The sequence below is a fragment of the Bombina bombina genome, chromosome 3 (genome assembly GCF_027579735.1).
Source record: "Bombina bombina isolate aBomBom1 chromosome 3, aBomBom1.pri, whole genome shotgun sequence".
NCBI lineage: Eukaryota > Metazoa > Chordata > Amphibia > Anura > Bombinatoridae > Bombina > Bombina bombina.
In genome coordinates, this window is record NC_069501.1 from 156202000 (window position 1) to 156220692 (window position 18693).

At 39.1% G+C, this 18693-nt stretch overlaps 1 pseudogene; it reads right to left on the reverse strand.

Moving 5' to 3' along the window:
- Window positions 1–18693, reverse strand: part of LOC128652993 (multidrug resistance-associated protein 1-like) — a 286157-nt pseudogene that overhangs the window by 119094 nt on the left and 148370 nt on the right.

The window sequence follows — 18693 nt, forward strand, 5'->3', positions numbered from 1 at the left end:
CTCTCACTGAGAGGTTGATATGACTACTTAAAACTCCAGTCCTATCTCGAAGGGCAGATACCCTATTATCTTCTGACACTTCTCTGCCACCTCCTAACGTGACGAAAGGCAAAGAATGACTGGGGTAATGAGGAAGTGGGAGGGATATTTAAGCCTTTGGCTGGGGTGTCTTTGACTCCTCATGGTGGCCAGATGTAGTATTTCCCAACAGTAAGGAATGAAGCCGTGGACTCTCCCTATCTTAGGAAGAAAAAAGGGTCTAAATTGCAAATCTATTGGTGTTGATACCTATATAGAATTGGGATGCTACATCAATAACTATTATTATTATCAGTTATTTGTAGAGAGCTAACAGATTCTGCAGCACTATAAACATAGGTATAATATGCAAGGTAGCATTTATAGAAGACAAATCGGTATAGGATCCTGCCAAAAGTTACACTGTTGTAAATCAGCTCTCATAAAAGTGATCTACTAACAGCTGGGATCATAGGCTTACATGCTAAGGGGGATCTGGGGATGAAAACAGAGGGAAAGAACTAAGATAAGTAAATGTTATGTTATTGTATGCATCTCTGAATATCAGTCTTTAAAGGGACAGTCTACTCCAGAATTTTTTTCATAACCAACACAGTTATATTAATACACTTTTTATCTATGTGATTATTAAATATCTAAGCCTCTGGAGATGGCCCTCTTATTTGAGTTCTTTTGACAGACTTGCACTTTAGCCAGTCAGTGCCGACTCTTAAATAACTCCACAGGAGTGAGCACAATATTATCTATATGACACACATAAAATAACAGTGTCTAACTGTGAAAAACTGTCAAAATGCACTGAGATAAGAGGCAGTTCAACAGTTTAGAAATTAGCATATGAGCCTACAAAGGTTTAGCTTTCCACAAACAATAGCAAGAGAGCAAAGCAAATTTGATGATATACAAGTAAATTGGAAACTTGTTTAAAATTACATGCCCTATCTGAATCATGAAAGTTTAATTTTGACTAGACTGTCCCTTTAAGGAACACTCTAAACTATGAAAACTAGGAGAGTCTTGTGGTGCGAGGCAGAGAGTTCCACAAGATAGGGGCCAATCTGGAGAAGTCCTGTAGATGGGAGTGTGAGGAGGTAACAAGAAAGCAGGAGAGGAGGAGGTCATGAGCAGAGTGAAGGGGATGGGAGGGAGAATATCTGGAGACTGATATATAGGGTGGAGCAGTGCTATTGAGGGCCTTGAATATCAGAGTCAGGATTTTGTGTTTTATTCTGGAGGCTTGAGGAAGCCAGTGAAGGCAGAGATGTGCTGCAGATGAGGGGCAATGTGTAAGGAAGATCAGTATGGCAGAGGCATTCATTATGGATTGTAAGGTAGATACACGGCAACGAGGAAAACCATAAAGGGTAGAGTAGCAATAGTCACCCATCACTCTCAGAACAACCAACAGCCACAGCTGAACTTAAAATGAAGACCTTCCATGAGGGTTGTTAAATTGTTTGTTAAAAGTTGTGTCCAATTTTTTATTGCTATGAAGAGAGTGATCCTAAAAATTTTGATTAAAGGTCACGAGTCTGAACATACAGATATTTTACAAGTCAAAATGTTCTAAGGGAAATTTATTCCCAATGTGTTTATTTTTAAACACAAATGTAGTTTAGGAGTTAAAGGGGCAGTAAAGTAAAATAAACTTTTATGTTACAGACAGAGCATGTCATTCTAAACAAATTCCCATTACTTCTATTGTCATATTTGCTTTGTTCCCTTGGTACCCTTTGTTAAATAGTAAATTTAGGTAGGTTCAGAGGAGCTCAGGAGTGTGCATGTGTCTTTAGCACTCTACAACGGTGAATGCAACAATGTATAACTGCTAAAATCAATGTTGCAAAACACTGCTAACATAGCGTGCTAAAGACACGTGCACGCTCCTAAAGTTGCTATAAGCTTATTTAGATTGACTCTTCAACAAAGGATACCAGAAATACAAAGCAAATTTGACAATAGAAGTAGATTGGGAAGTTGTTTAGAATTAATTTACTCTCCCATTAATGGCAGTTATGGAGTTTTAGCCTTGAAGTGTGGGGGGGAGGTATTGCAATGAGTAGTCTGTTGGTTTAGGGTTTGTTTTGGCTAGACTATCCCTTTAAATTGCCAAATACACCAGATAATTTACTCCCATTATCAATTTTTCTTTGTTATCTAGGTATCTTTATTTTAAAAAAGCTGGAAAGCAAGCTTAAGAGCCGGCCCATTTTGGTTCAGCACTTGCTGATTGGATAGCTACATTTAGACACCAATCAGCAAGCGCTACCCAGGTGCTGAACAAAAAATGGGTTGGCTTCTAAGCTTACATTTTAGCTTTTTAAAGAAAAGATACAAAGAGAATGAAGAAAATTTGATAATAGGAGTAAATTAGAAAGATGCTTAAAACTGCAGGTTCTATCTGAATCATGAAAGTTTAATTTTGACTATACTATCCCTTTAAGGGTTATGAGTTATGTTTTTTTTTTTTTTGCATTGGGCCATCGAGGGCTTTAGGAGTTTTAGACTCAGGGATGGTTTATTATTTTGGGTGTTAAGGTGACCTTCAATATAAATGAAAAACTGAACAAATAGGAGAGGTACATAATAAAGTAATAGAAGGGTACTCTAAGATCTACTCTTAAAGGGACACTGAACCCAAATAGTTTTTTTCATGATTCAGATAGAGCATGCAATTTTAAGCAACATTCTAATTTACTACTATTATCATTTTTTCTTTGTTCTTTTGCTATCTTTATTTGAAAAAGAAGGCATCTAAGCTAAGAAACCAGACAATTTTTGGTTCAGACCCTGGACAGCACTTGTTTGGTGCATAAATTCACCCACCAATAATCAGCAAGAACAACCCAGGTTGTTCACCAAAAATGGGCCGGCATCTAAACTTACATTCCTGCTTTTCAAATAAAGATACCAAGAGAATGAAGAACATTTGATAATAGGAGTGAATTAGAAAGTTGCTTAAAATTGCATGTTCTATCTGAATCACAAAAGAAAAAAAATTGGGTTCAGTGTCCCTTTAATGAATTTGAGAGATGCACATAATAGATTAATACATAAGACCTATTTAAAAAAAATTAGGAAATGGAAACCAGGATAATTCAATATACCTGTATGTAAGATATGTAGCACTGCGGAATCTGTTGGCGCTCGACAAACACATTATAATAATAATGTCAAATTTAATCCAGATATTAATAACTTTATTTGATGATGACCTAGCATTACAAATGATTGGAATAGAATATTGGATAGGTAAATTATGTAGAAAGGAAATAAAGTTAGATATTAAAACTATCTTTAGGGTTGTAGGATTTTTTTTCAGAAAAATAACTTGATCACTTTAGGGCACTGGTTTTCAAACCTACCCCAGGACTCCCTAACAGGCTATATTTTGAGGATATTTGAACTAGAGCACAGGTGAAATAATCAGCTGATTAGTAACCATGGTTATTTTACCTGCTGTCACCCAAGGCATTCCTGAAAACCTGGACCGTTGGGGAGGCCTGAGGACAGGCTTGAAAACCAGTGATTTATGGCAACGCTCTGCAAAAGGCCCTTTAAGGGATATTTGAAGTTTAGTTTTAGAAGAAAAAAAAATTGGGGGGGGTGTTTTTTTGTTTTGGGGTTTTAGAATAGGCATAACTTATTATTTTTGGCAATTTGTTATTTTTTTGTAATTTTTTTTTTTTTTAAAGTAATGTATTTTTTTTGGTAATGGTAGTTTTTTTAATTTAATAGTAATAGTATTTTTTTTTTGGGGGGGGGGTTGAAAGGTAAGATTAGATATTGTTTTTTACTTTCACAGGTAAGTTTTTATTTTTTTAAAGGTAGTTAGGTTTTTTTTGGTAATGCTTGAGTTTTAGGGGTTAATAGTGTAGTGTTTTACTTTGCGGTGGGCTATGTGGCCATTTAGGGGTTATTAGAGTAGGGGGCTTATAGCGATCAGGTTTGCATGAGTAGGCTGTTCGATTTTTTTCTCTCCATTGACTTCTATGGGGGAATAGGTTATCGTGCGTGATAGTGTAAGTTAGGCAGGCAGTTTAGGGGTTAATAGTGTAGTGAAGACTATGCAATGTGGGGATGGCAGTTTACAGGTTCATTGTGTAGTTTAGTGCAACAGTTTCCTCCAGACAAACTCTTTAAAAAGTTTAAGCAGTAAATGCGATTGCGTTTGCACGATCAAATTTACTTTGAACTTGTAATATGAGCGCACATTAACGCTCTACGCTATCAATAGGAAATAGGAGCATAAATTGCCGTATGTTTGCGTAAACAATTTTGCTGTAATCTTAACAGTGCGCCATTTGTAATATGGACTTTAGCGTAAAAGCATACGCTCCTCGCGCTAACCATAACACCCTTCTTGTAATCTGGCCCTATATGTATACACATAAAAACACCTTTGGGGGAACAATGATGTTATATTTGGGAATCTTATTTTAAAACGTACCTTATTTTTTAATAGTCCATTTGGCCCAATGAGTTTATCAAACAAATGCTTCCGAACATGAACATCAACAGCAGACAGAGGGTCATCTAATAAGTAGATTTCTGCATTGCTGTACACGGCTCTGGCCAGACTTACTCGCTGTTTCTGTCCTCCACTTAGGTTTACACCCTATATTAAAAAAAAAAAAAATTGTATAACTGTATATTCATGGATTAGAATTTCCACTATTTATTCAATACACTGGATTTCAAACATGCCCATTGCTGATATTCAGTCTCAAAAATCTGAATATACAAAGACAATGGATTCAGTTTAGCAATGAGACATTCATCTAATATATTTGTTGCCTTTTTATCACATTAAAATGAATTGTTAATAATGCATAGCCGAGAGCTAATTAGTAGACTTGTGCAGCCAAAAATAAATAGTTTCAGATTCAGCTGCAATATTCGGTATTAGCTTAGTTTAAAACAAAATGAATACTGTATTTAAATTAAACATTTACATTCGTTTTCGTTAAAATAAATGTAAATGCTTTAAAGCTACAGACGAAAAGTTTACCTGTAGATACTGTACATTACTTTTACTAACGTGCTCTGGAGAGTGCGCAAACCTGATCCATTTCTTGCCAGAGCCCCGGCCACGCCGACAGGAGGCTTAACGCTCCATAGACCTGTACTAACGTTAATGTAGGTCCTGGAAGCCAAGCCCACTAAGCCTCCTGTTAGCTCAGCCAGGGCTCTGGCAAGAAGAGGATCGGGTTAGCAGAGTGCATTAAGGTAAGTATTAACCATTTAAAGGAAACTAATGAAAACTGATCATTTTGGTTAGTAATTTTTTCGTTTTCTTAAAATTTTGCTAGTGCATTCATTCGGATATTCGCTTTTGTTTACTAAACAAATGCACATCCCTACTAAATAGAGATCTATGGTTTTATCTAAATTATACAAAGAACATCAAGTGGTTATCTTCATAGAGTGAAAGCTGTTGGCTATTTTTATAAGTTTGTAAAATCCCTACTTTCAGTACATACATATATATATATATATATATATATATATATATACATATACACACACACACAGTATATATAAACACAGGAATAGACGGCAGCCAATAAAAGGGTTGGGTACACATCCTAAGCCAACTGGACTGGGTACACATCCTAAGCCAATGTTACTCAGTAAAGTTTAAAAGCAAAATTAAATTGGCGCCAAAGGATCAAGTCAAGGACCATGTCAAGGTCTCCCCCTTCCTGGGACCCTAGTCAGTTTGTTTGAAAGTATGCATTTTGTGGGTGCTGGCTTAGGGTCCCAGGAAGGGGGAGACCTTGACGTGGTCCTGGGCTTGATCCTTTGGCGCCAAATGTAACTGACTTTCCCCAGTTTTGCTTTTAAACATTACTGAGTATCGGCTGGCGAGTGCCAGGTTTTCTGTGTGTTGTGTTTATAATGCTTCCCTATGGGCCTGTCACAGAGGCTGTTTAGGGGTTAACTGCCTGGGTTGCTGGGAACTGTGCAGCCGTCTGTCAGTGTTCAGGGCTGTGGAGTTAACAGTGGCTTAGGATGTGTACCCAGTCTTGTTTGTGAGTGCAGTCCATTCCTGTGTTTTGTATTTACATAGGGGAGGTTACAAAAGCCTGTGTCACCCTGGAAGGTTCCCAGCTGGTTTGTTTGAAAGTATGCATTTTGTGGGTGCTGGTTTAGGGTCCCAGGAAGGGGGATATCTTGACGTGATCCTGGGCTTGATCCTTTTGCGCCAAATGTAACTGACTTCCCCCAGTTTTGCTTTTAAACATTACTGAGTATCTGCTGGCGAGTGCCAGGTTTTCTGTGTGTTGTATGTGTATATATATATATATATATATATATATATATATATATATAAAAATACATACATTCACACATATATACATACACACACACTCTTTTTTGTTTCCAGTTGTGTTACGATTTAACCCTTTCACTGCTAAGCCATATGCACACCCCAGTGCTTAGCCAGTTTTGAGATTTTTTTGCTACTTATTAGAAGTCAAAATTTCAATGAGTGACCCACACAAATTATATGTTTTTTTCAGCAGGCCCAGGAAATTCGGAATATACTATAATTATATTTGTATTTCATGGCGTGTGAGATAGCTGTGTCATAAACAAGTTGAAAAAAATTATATTTTTGGTAAGATTTCGGTAAATAATATTGAAAATAACCAGGTGACCATTGCTGTTACTTTGATCACCTTACTCAACTGTCATCAATGGTAGCCACATGTGAAATATGGGCCTATATGTGCTTTTGGGGGTTATAATATAGATTAGAGAAACCCCTTTGTGCAGTTAGGTGGTCACTGTTACCACAGTAATCACCGGGCTATACAGACAAAATTCATATATAATTTTTAGACTACTAGAAAAAAACAAAACTTTATTAAGTGTCTCTAGATATAACAGATTTTTTTTTCAGTATATAAGGTCCCATTCCCAAGCAAATGCCCATGTATTGGGTTTATACTTTTTTTTTATCTGCTGTGTACTGTATTTCAAAGACCACCGCTATTTGAAAAAGCAGGTGCCTCTCTTTCAAATACAGGGTCTTTGATGTCTGTGGCTAGTAAGGGAGCTGAGATTGGGAAAGTTGAACAGCAACCCCCATCCAGCTCCTTTACCTGCCTGTTTTCTGCGGCCCCGCCACCTCTGTGATGTCACCAGGCACGTTCATTTTTGCTAATACAAGTGTATAACAAAAATCCCTCCAACAAACACTGCACACTGAGGGGAAATGGGTCTGAACTCAGTCTGACAACTTCTCTCACTGACGAACAACATGCGCATCTTCATTCTTAACCTTCCTCCAGCGGATGCAAAGACAAGACTAGTTTACCAGGGAGGTGGGAGGGTTTTATAGAGCTCTGGGGATTTGGGAATCTTTGTCTCCTCCTAGAAGTAATGGATTGTGGACTCTCACCACCTGTATAAAAGAAATGTTTTTATTTATAACGGAAATTCATTGAATTTCTTACATTTTAAATGCGCGCAGCATCCTTTGCTGTTCTTTCAAATGGTTTACGTTTAAGTAAATGCCATAAAACGAATATTTTAAGGCAAAGTAAAACATTTTTTAGTTTCACTTCATGTTCTGGTCTTTTACTTGAAATGTGTTTTTCTCACCCTTTCTCCAATTTCGGTTTGATCACCATGAGGTAGAAGGTCCAAATCTGGGAACAGTGCACAAGATTCCAGGACTCTTTCATATTGATGCTTATTAAATTCCATTCCAAACAGGATGTTTTCTTGAAATATTGCATTTTGAATCCAAGCTTGCTGAGAAACATAGGCCACAGAACCCTAAAAAACAGATATTTATTTAAATAACAATACTGAAAAACACAAATATTTCATCTCAAGATACTTCTTGTAGTTGTAGACGCAAACTCCTTACTATATTGTCATGCATTCCGATTTCTCTAGTTATACAAATCCTATGAATATGCAATAGTTAGTAACTGGTTAAAACTCCCCTAGAACCAAGTTCCTCAATCTTACTTAGCACAAGAGTACCTGAGAAAGAGATTATCTAAGTGCTGTGACACAAAAATCATTTACCACAAAAAAATAAATAAACAAATGGTTGACCACCTAATTGATAATGAGATTTGTTGACAACTATTTTTATGATCAAACTTACCGATTAGTTGTTGCAGCCCTAAAAACATAATTTATGCTTACCTGATAAATTTATTTCTCTTGTAGTGTGTTCAGTCCATGGGTCATCAATTACTTATGGGATATATTCTCCTTCCCAACAGGAAGTTGCAAGAGGATCACCCAAGCAGAGCTGCTATATAGCTCCTCCCCTCACATGTCATATCCAGTCATTCGACCGAAACAAGACGAGAAAGGAGAAACTATAGGGTGCAGTGGTGACTGGAGTTATAATTTAAAATTTAGAACCTGCCTCAAAAAGACAGGGCGGGCCGTGGACTGAACACACTACAAGAGAAATAAACTTATCAGGTAAGCATAAATTATGTTTTCTCTTGTTAAGTGTGTTCAGACCACGGGTCATCCATTACTTATGGGATACCAATACCAAAGCTAAAGTACACGGATGATGGGAGGGACAAGGCAGGAACATTAAACAGAAGGAACCACTGCCTGTAGAACCTTTCTCCCAAATACAGCCTCTGAAGAAGCAAAAGTGTCAAATTTGTAAAATTTGGAAAAAGTATGAAGTGAAGACCAAGTTGCAGCCTTGCAAATCTGTTCAACAGAGGCCTCATTCTTAAAGGCCCAGGTGGAAGCCACAGCTCTAGTGGAATGAGCTGTAATTTTTTCAGGAGGCTGCTGTCCAGCAGTCTCATAGGCTAAGCGTATTATGCTACGAAGCCAAAAAGAGAGAGAGGTAGCCGAAGCCTTTTGACCTCTCCTCTGTCCAGAGTAAACGACAGACAGAGAAGAAGTTTGTCGAAAATCTTTAGTTGCCTGTAAGTAGAACTTCAGGGCACGGACCACGTCTAGATTATGCAAAAGACGTTCCTTCTTTGAAGAAGGATTAGGGCATAACGATGGAACAACAATCTCTTGATTGATATTCCTGTTAGAAACAACCTTAGGTAAAAACCCAGGTTTAGTACGCAGGACTACCTTGTCTGAATGAAAGATCAGATAAGGAGAATCACAATGTAAGGCAGATAACTCAGAGACTCTTCGAGCCGAGGAAATAGCCATCAAAAACAGAACTTTCCAAGATAACAGCTTAATATCAATGGAATGAAGGGGTTCAAACGGAACACCCTGAAGAACTTTAAGAACCAAGTTTAAGCTCCACGGAGGAGCAACAGTTTTAAACACAGGCTTAATCCTAGCCAAAGCCTGACAAAAAGCCTGGACGTCTGGATTCTCTGCCAGACGCTTGTGTAAAAGAATAGACAGAGCAGAAATCTGTCCCTTTAGTGAACTAGCGGATAAGCCCTTTTCTAAACCCTCTTGTATAAAAGACAATATCCTAGGAATCCTAACCTTACTCCATGAGTAACTCTTGGATTCACACCAATATAAATATTTACGCCATATCTTGTGGTAAATTTTTCTGGTAACAGGTTTCCGAGCCTGTATTAATGTATCAATAACCGAATCCGAAAACCCACGCTTTGATAGAATCAAGCGTTCAATTTCCAAGCAGTCAGCCTCAGAGAAATTAGGTTTGGATGGTTGAAAGGACCCTGAATTAGAAGGTCCTGCCTCAGGGGTAGAGACCATGGTGGACAGGACGACATGTCCACTAGGTCTGCATACCAGGTCCTGCGTGGCCACGCAGGTGCTATCAGAATCACCGATGCTCTCTCCTGTTTGATCCTGGCAATCAGTCGAGGTAGCAACGGAAAAGGTGGAAACACATAAGCTATGTTGAAAACCCAAGGGGCTGCTAGTGCATCTACCAGCACCGCGCCCGGGTCCCTGGACCTGGATCCGTAACAAGGAAGCTTGGCGTTTTGGCGAGATGCCATGAGATCCAGATCCGGTTTGCCCCAACGACGAATCAGTTGAGCAAATACCTCCGGGTGGAGTTCCCACTCCCCCGGATGAAAGGTCTGGCGACTTAGAAAATCCGCCTCCCAGTTCTCCACGCCTGGGATGTAGATCGCTGACAGGTAGCAAGAGTGAGACTCTGCCCAGCGAATTATCTACGAGACTTCCAACATCGCTAGGGAACTCCTGGTTCCCCCTTGATGATTGATGTAAGCCACAGTCGTGATGTTGTCCGACTGAAATCTGATGAACCTCAGTGTTGCTAACTGAGGCCAAGCTAGAAGAGCATTGAATATTGCTCTTAATTCAAGAATGTTTATCGGGAGGAGTCTCTCCTCCTGAGTCCACAATCCCTGAGCCTTCAGGGAGTTCCAGACTGCTCCCCAGCCTAGTAGGCTGGCATCTGTTGTTACAATCGTCCAATCTGGTCTGCGAAAAGTCATTCCTTTGGACAGATGAACCCGCGACAACCACCAGAGAAGAGAATCTCTAGTCTCCTGGTCCAGATTTAGCAAAGGGGACAGATCTGAGTAATCCCCGTTCCATTGACTTAGCATGCATAGTTGCAGCGGTCTGAGATGTAGGCGCGCAAATGGCACTATGTCCATTGCCGCGACCATTAAGCCGATTACTTCCATGCACTGAGCTACTGATGGGCTTGGAATGGAGTGAAGGACACGGCAAGCATTGAGAATCTTTGATAACCTGGACTCCGTCAGGTAAATCTTCATCTCTACAGAATCTATAAGAGTCCCTAGAAAAGGGACCCTTGTGAGTGGTAACAGAGAACTCTTTTCCACGTTCACTTTCCACCTATGCGACCTCAGAAATGCTAGAACTATCTCTGTATGAGACTTTGCATTTTGAAAATTTGACGCTTGTATCAGAATGTCGTCTAGGTACGGAGCCACCGCTATGCCTCGTGGTCTTAGTACCGCCAGAAGTGAGCCCAGAACCTTTGTAAAAATTCTCGGGGCCGTAGCTAACCCGAAGGGAAGAGCTACAAACTGGTAATGCCTGTCTAGAAAGGCAAACCTTAGGTACCGATAATGATCTTTGTGAATCGGTATGTGAAGGTAGATATCCTTTAAATCCACTGTGGTCATATATTGACCCTCTTGGATCATGGGTAGGATGGTCCGAATGGTTTCCATCTTGAACGATGGAACCCTTAGGAATTTGTTTAAGATTTTTAAGTCTAAGATTGGTCTGAAGAAGGTTCCCTCTTTCTTGGGAACCACAAACAGATTTGAATAAAACCCTTGCCCCTGTTCCGTTCGCGGAACTGGGTGGATCACTCCCATCACTAAGAGGTCTTGTACACATTGTAGAAATGCCTCTTTCTTTACTAGGTTTGTTGATAACCTTGACAGATGAAACCTCCCTTGTGGAGGAGAAGTTTTGAAATCCAGAAGGTATCCCTGAGATATAATCTCCAACGTCCAGGGATCCTGTACATCTCTTGCCCAAGCCTGGGCGAAGAGAGAAAGTCTGCCCCCCACTAGATCCGTCTCCAGAAAGGGGGCCCTGTCTTCATGCTGTCTTAGGGGCGGAAGTAGGCTTTCTGGCCTGCTTGCCCTTGTTCCATGACTGGTTGCCTTTCCAACCCTGTCTGTAACGAGCAGTAGTTCCTTCCTGTTTTGGAGCGGAGGAAGTTGATGCTGCTCCTGCCTTGAAATTACGAAAGGCACGAAAATTAGACTGTTTGGCCTTTGATTTGGCCCTGTCCTGAGGAAGGGTGTGGCCCTTACCTCCAGTAATGTCAGCAATAATTTCCTTCAAGCCGGGCCCGAATAAGGTCTGCCCTTTGAAAGGAATGTTAAGTAGTTTAGACTTAGAAGTTACATCTGCTGACCAGGATTTAAGCCATAGCGCTCTGCGCGCCTGTATGGCGAATCCGGAATTCTTAGCCGTAAGTTTGGTTAAATGCACTACGGCATCCGAAACAAACGCATTAGCCAGCTTAAGGGTTCTAATCTTGCTCAAAGATTCATCCAATGGTGCTGTGCGAATCGCCTCTTCCAGAGACTCAAACCAGAATGCCGCTGCAGCAGTGACAGGCGCAATGCATGCAAGAGGCTGTAATATAAAACCTTGTTGAACAAACATTATCTTAAGGTAACCCTCTAATTTTTTATCCATTGGATCTGAGAAAGCACAGCTATCCTCCACCGGGATAGTGGTACGCTTGGCTAAAGTAGAAACTGCTCCCTCCACCTTAGGGACCGTCTGCCATAAGTCTTGTGTGGTGGCGTCTATAGGGAACATTTTTCTAAATATCGGAGGAGGGGAAAAAGGCACACCGGGTCTATCCCACTCCTTGCTAATAATCTCTGTAAGCCTCTTTGGTATAGGAAAAACGTCAGTACACACCGGTACCGCATAGTATTTATCCAGCCTACATAATTTCTCTGGGATTGTCACCGTGTCACAATCATTCAGAGCCGCTAACACCTCCCCTAGCAACACGCGGAGGTTCTCAAGCTTAAATTTAAAATTTGAAATTTCTGAATCCGGTCTCCCCGAATCAGAACCGTCACCCACAGAATGAAGCTCTCCGTCCTCATGTTCTGCAAATTGTGACGCAGTATCAGACATGGCTCTCGTGTCATCGGCGCGCTCTGTCCTTAACCCAGAGCTGTCGCGCTTGCCTCTTAACTCGGGCATATTGTATAATACTTCTTTCATAACATTAGCCATATCATGTAAAGTGATTTGTAAGGGCCTTGATGTACTTGGTGCCTCAATCTTACGCACCTCCCGAGCGGGAGACGAAGGTACTGACACGTGAGGAGAGTTAGATGGCATAACTTCCCCCTCGTTGTCTGGTGATAATTTCTTTATCGGTACAGATTGACTTTTATTCAAAGTAATATCAATACAATTGGTACACATATTTCTATTGGGCTCCACATCGGCTTTTAAACATAATGAACAAGCAGATTCCTCTGTATCAGACATGTTTAAACAGACTAGCAATGAAGCTAGCAAGCTTGGAAATTACTTTCAATAAGTTTACAAGCAATATAAAAAACGCTGCAGCGCTTTTTTTTTTTTTTTAAAAACACAGTTGAATAACAAAGAACTAATTCAGTTATAGTCAACAATTCTTTAAATGTATTAATTAGCAGAGGATTGCACCCATTAGCAAAAGGATGATTAACCCCTCAGTACCCAAAAACGGATATCAAATTAAGATTTAATGCTTTTATCACAGTCAAACACACTGTCACAGGTCTGCTGTGACTGATTACCTCCCTCAAAAACGACTTTTGAAGATCCCTGAGCTCTCTGGAGACGTCCTGGATCAAAGAGGAAGAAGCAGGAAGACTGTGCTAGAATTCTAACTGCGCAACAAGGCGCTAAAAAAAGGTCCCTCCCACTCCAATTACAACAGTGGGAGACCTGATATATAACGGTTTCTATGCAGAAATATACGTTAGCCATGTGGAAAAAAATCATGCCCAAAAAGATTTATCACCAAAGTACCTCACAAAACGAATAACATGCCAGTAAACGTTTGAAAAAACAACATTTCAGATGCTGTGTAAAGTTATTACTAAGCCTGCTACCAGTCGCTTCTACTGCAGTTAAGGCTCACACATTATATCAGTATTAACAGTATTTTTTCAGTCAAATTCTAGTCCCTAGAAAATAACTCTACTGTGCATACATTTATCAGCCTGATACCAGTCACTACTACTGCATTTAAGGCTGTACTTACATCATACGGGTAACAGCAGTGTTTTCTTAGTCAATTCCATTCCCAGAAAATATTGTACTGCACATACCTCATTTGCGGGAGACCCCGCATGCTATTCCCATTTTCTGAAGTTACCCCACTCCTCAGAATGTCGAGAACAGCCAGTGGATCTTAGTTACGCCTGCTAAGATCATAGAAAACGCAGGCAGTTTCTTCTTCCAAATACTGCCTGAGATAGAAAAAACAGCACACTCCGGTGCCATTTAAAATAACAAACTTTTGATTGAAGAATAATTAAGTAAAAACTCCAACTCCTCTCGCGACCTCCTTCTTTGTTGAGGGTTGCAAGAGAATGACTGGATATGACATGTGAGGGGAGGAGCTATATAGCAGCTCTGCTTGGGTGATCCTCTTGCAACTTCCTGTTGGGAAGGAGAATATATCCCATAAGTAATGGATGACCCGTGGACTGAACACACTTAACAATCGAAATATATATATATATATATATATATATACACACATTTTCTAGAATCTGATCCAATACATGGACTCTAGGATGGATAAACTTTGGCAGATGTTCCAAAAGGTGGAATGCAAAGTTTATTTTTAATGAGAAAAAAAAAAAACACTGAGAAATGGAAAGGAGCCTTAAAAAAAACGGAAAAAAACAAACAAGCTGACACAAATGAAAATGTCCATATTCATGAAAGGAGAAGCAACATAACTATTAAAACCAGAGAAAAAGCAAAGTAAGTAGTACAAATTTAGCATCCCAGCCATGGACATAGAAAATAGCCAATATCGCTGTCCAGCACCTTTTAGTAATTCACATGCACGCTGAAGGGGCCTGCAACCCCAAACAATAAATAATAATACAATACCAGCAGCACTGTGATCCAGAGTTGAAAATACTCAGCTTTATTCTTGCACAGAGAGAACAAGAAAGACAACGTTTCGGGCTATCTGCCCTTATTCATGTCATAACAGGTAATACCCAAAATGCTCACCTTTATACACAATCACAGGTGGTTCAATTAATTTAACATTCTCATTAACTCCTTCATAATCCTTACATAGTTTACTTCTACTATATCTCCACCTAGTGGTATCAATTGTAATTACATTTAAAAACAAAACAGAACATTGTGGCAGCAAATATCTATACAAATATATTCCATTCCATATCTCTATTCATTCCTTTTGGATACATAGAATCTAATTTATAAATCCAATGTGCTTCTCGACTCTTAAGATAAAGCTCTCTATTACCACCCCTCCTTAAAGGGGCAACATGTTCAATTATCTGAAATCTAAGTTGAGAGACAGAATGACCAGCTTCAACAAAATGGTGGGCAACAGGGGCTTCCTTATCCTTACGTCTTATTGCTGATTAATGCTGTATCATTCTGTCTCTCACTTGTTGGGTCATCTCACCCAAATAAATAATCCCACATGGACATTTAATTAAGTAAACTACATAAGTAGTATTACATGTATGAAATCCGTAAATTTTAGATTTCTGACCAGTAAGGGGATGTGTAAATGTATCTCCTTTAATCATACGGTTACAGTTTGAACAGGATAAACAAGGGAAGCAACCATTCTTCTTAGATGTAATATATCTTATCTGTTTTATTGCTCCCTACATCAGCCCTCACCAATCTATCCTTAAAGGGACACTGTACCCAAATTTTTTCTTTTGTGATTCAGATAGAACATGCAATTTTAACAACTTTCTAATTTACTTCTATTATCAATTTTTCTTCGTTCTCTTGATATCTTTATTTGAAAAAGAAGGCATCTAAGCTGAGTAGCCAGCAAATTTGTGGTTCAGAACCATGGACAGCAATTGTTTATTGGTGTTGCCCAATCAGCAAGGACAACCCAGGTTGTTCACCAAAAATGGGCCGGCATCTAAACTTAAATTCTTGCTTTTCAAATAAACATACCAAGAGAATGAAGAAAATTTGATAATAGGAGTACATTAGAAAGTTGCTTCAAATTGCATGCTCTATCTGAATTACAAAAGAAAAAATGTGGGTATAGTGTCCCTTTAATGTTACACGATCTCTTATATGCTGAAAGGGGTTAATTCTTAAAGACCTCCTGAGATGGATGATAATCCCTCAATAAATGCCAATGTTTCCTTACAATCCCTGAATTACGTTTACTTAGTACATTAAATTCAGAAACAAAACCCATTCTATTCTGTTTTTGTTTACTTTCCTCATTTAGTTTAGGTCTCAATACCTTTCTTCTAGGAATTTCCTGGACTTTTTTAATAGTTTCATGGATATTGAATTTAGGATATCCCCATGTAATAAATTTATTGCCCATCTCATTTAATCTGGTTTCAACTAGAGATTCATCTTGTACGATACGTTTACTTGTTTGCAGTAAGTAATTTATCTACCTCCATATTGGTTAGATCATTCTTTAGGTCAGCTTCAATCTTTTTAATAGTATCCTTCTGGGCCTCAATGGTTTGTTGTAGATATTCGACAGTCAAGACAATCAAATCAAATGAGCATTTATTTAATATACGCTCAAATTTATGGCAATATTCCTGGTTGTCAGCCAATAAAGTGGGTCAGGTGTTCATTCTCAAGCCCCTTGGAATGCGCTGTACCCAGTAATACTCAGCTAGCGTTGCTCCATGCAGCTCAAGGGACATTTGTTTTCTTGAAACTTTTTCATAATCCTTAACACAAATGTTAGAATGTGGAGTCTTAAGGAAATCTTTTGATCCCTTCACCAAAGTAGTTATTCGGGCTGCCTCAATGTCGGTATAACCAAAAACTTTTCTTCCCTCTGTGTCTATAGTTTCCATTTTAGACAAGAGTGCTCGTGACAGCAGGCAGGTTAACAATAGAAAATAGTCAATATCACTGTCCAGCACCTTTTAGTAATTCACATGCACGCTAAAGGGGCCTGCAATCCCAAACAATAAATAATGATACAATACCAGCAGCACCGTGATCCAGAGTTGTTCTCTATTATAACTCTATTATAACTATTTTTTATTCCAGGACACTTTTTATATGCAGAGACAGGGAACTGCTATGGGGTCCAATGTCGCCCCTACCTACGCCAATATATATATGAATCAATTTGAAGAAAAATTTGTATTTGAAAATGAACTGGTCTTACTATGTGGCGCTACATAGATGACATCTTTGGCGTGTGGTGGGGCGACATTGGATCCCTAGAGAAATTTGTATCTACCCACAAAGCTGCTACATCCCACATTAAATTCACATTGACACATAGTGACATATCAGTTCCTTTTTTGGATACTTTAGTATATAAGGAAGGCAATGCTTTAAAAACAAACAGATTTAACATTTAATCTGGTTTCAACTAGAGAGTCATCTTATACGATACATCTCACTCTCAATAGTTGACTATATGGAAGGGACTTAAGTAGGGTCTCTGGATGTGCACTAGTGAAATCTAACAAACTGTTACAGTCTGTCCCTTTTGTATATAAATCCGTTTTTAAAGCATTGCCTTCCTTATATACTAAAGTATCTAAAAAAAGAACTGATATTTCACTATGTGTCAATGTGAATTTAATGTGGGATGTAGCAGCATTGAGGGTAGATACAAATTTCTCTAGGGATCCAATGTCGCCCCACCACACACCAAAGATGTCATCTATGTAGCGCCACATAGTAAGAACAATTCATTTTCAAATACAAATTTTTCTTCAAATTGATTCATATATATATTGGCGTAGGTAGGGGCGACATTGGACCCCATAGTAGTTCCCTGTCTCTGCATATAAAATGTGTCCTGGAATAAAAAATAGTTGTAATAGAGAACAACTCTGGATCACGGTGCTGCTGGTATTGTATCATTATTTATTGTTTGGGGTTGCAGGCCCCTTTAGCGTGCACGTGAATTACTAAAAGGTGCTGGACAGTGATATTGACTATTTTCTATTGTTAACCTGCCTGCTGTCACGAGCACTCTTGTCTAAAATGGAAATTATAGACACAGAGGAAAGAAAAGTTTTTTGTTATACCGACATTGAGGCAGCCCGAATAACTACTTTGGTGAAGGGATCAAAAGATTTCCTTAAGACTCCACATTCTGACATTTGTGTTAAGGATTATGAAAAAGTTTCAAGAAAACAAATGTCCCTTGAGCTGCATGCAGCAACAATAGCTGAGTATTACTGGGTACAGCACATTCCAAGGGGCTTGAGAATGAACACCCGACCCACTTTATTGGCTGACAACCAGGAATATTGCCATAAATTTGAGCGTATATTAAATAAATGCTCATTTGATTTGATTGTCTTGACTGTCGAATATCTACAACAAACCATTGAGGCCCAGAAGGATACTATTAAAAAGATTGAAGCTGACCTAAAGAATGATCTAACCAATATGGAGGTAGATAAATTACTTACTGCAAACAAGGAGACGTATCGTACAAGATGAATCTCTAGTTGAAACCAGATTAAATTAGATGGGCAATAAATTTATTACAAGGGGATATCGTAAATTCAATATCCATGAAACTATTAAAAAAGTCCAGGAAATTCCTAGAAGAGAGGTATTGAGACCTAAACTAAATGAGGAGAGTAAACAAAAACAGAATAGAATGGGTTTTGTTTCTGAATTTAATGTACTAAGTAAACGTAATTCAGGGATTGTAAGGAAACATTGGCATTTATTGAGGGATTATCATCCATCTCAGGAGGTCTTTAAGAATTAACCCCTTTCAGCATATAAGAGATCGTGTAACATTAAGGATAGATTGGTGAGTGCTGATGTATGGAGCAATAAAAACAGAATTTATGTTTACCTGATAAATTTCTTTCTCCAACGGTGTGTCCGGTCCACGGCGTCATCCTTACTTGTGGGATATTCTCTTCCCCAACAGGAAATGGCAAAGAGCCCAGCAAAGCTGGTCACATGATCCCTCCTAGGCTCCGCCTACCCCAGTCATTCGACCGACGTTAA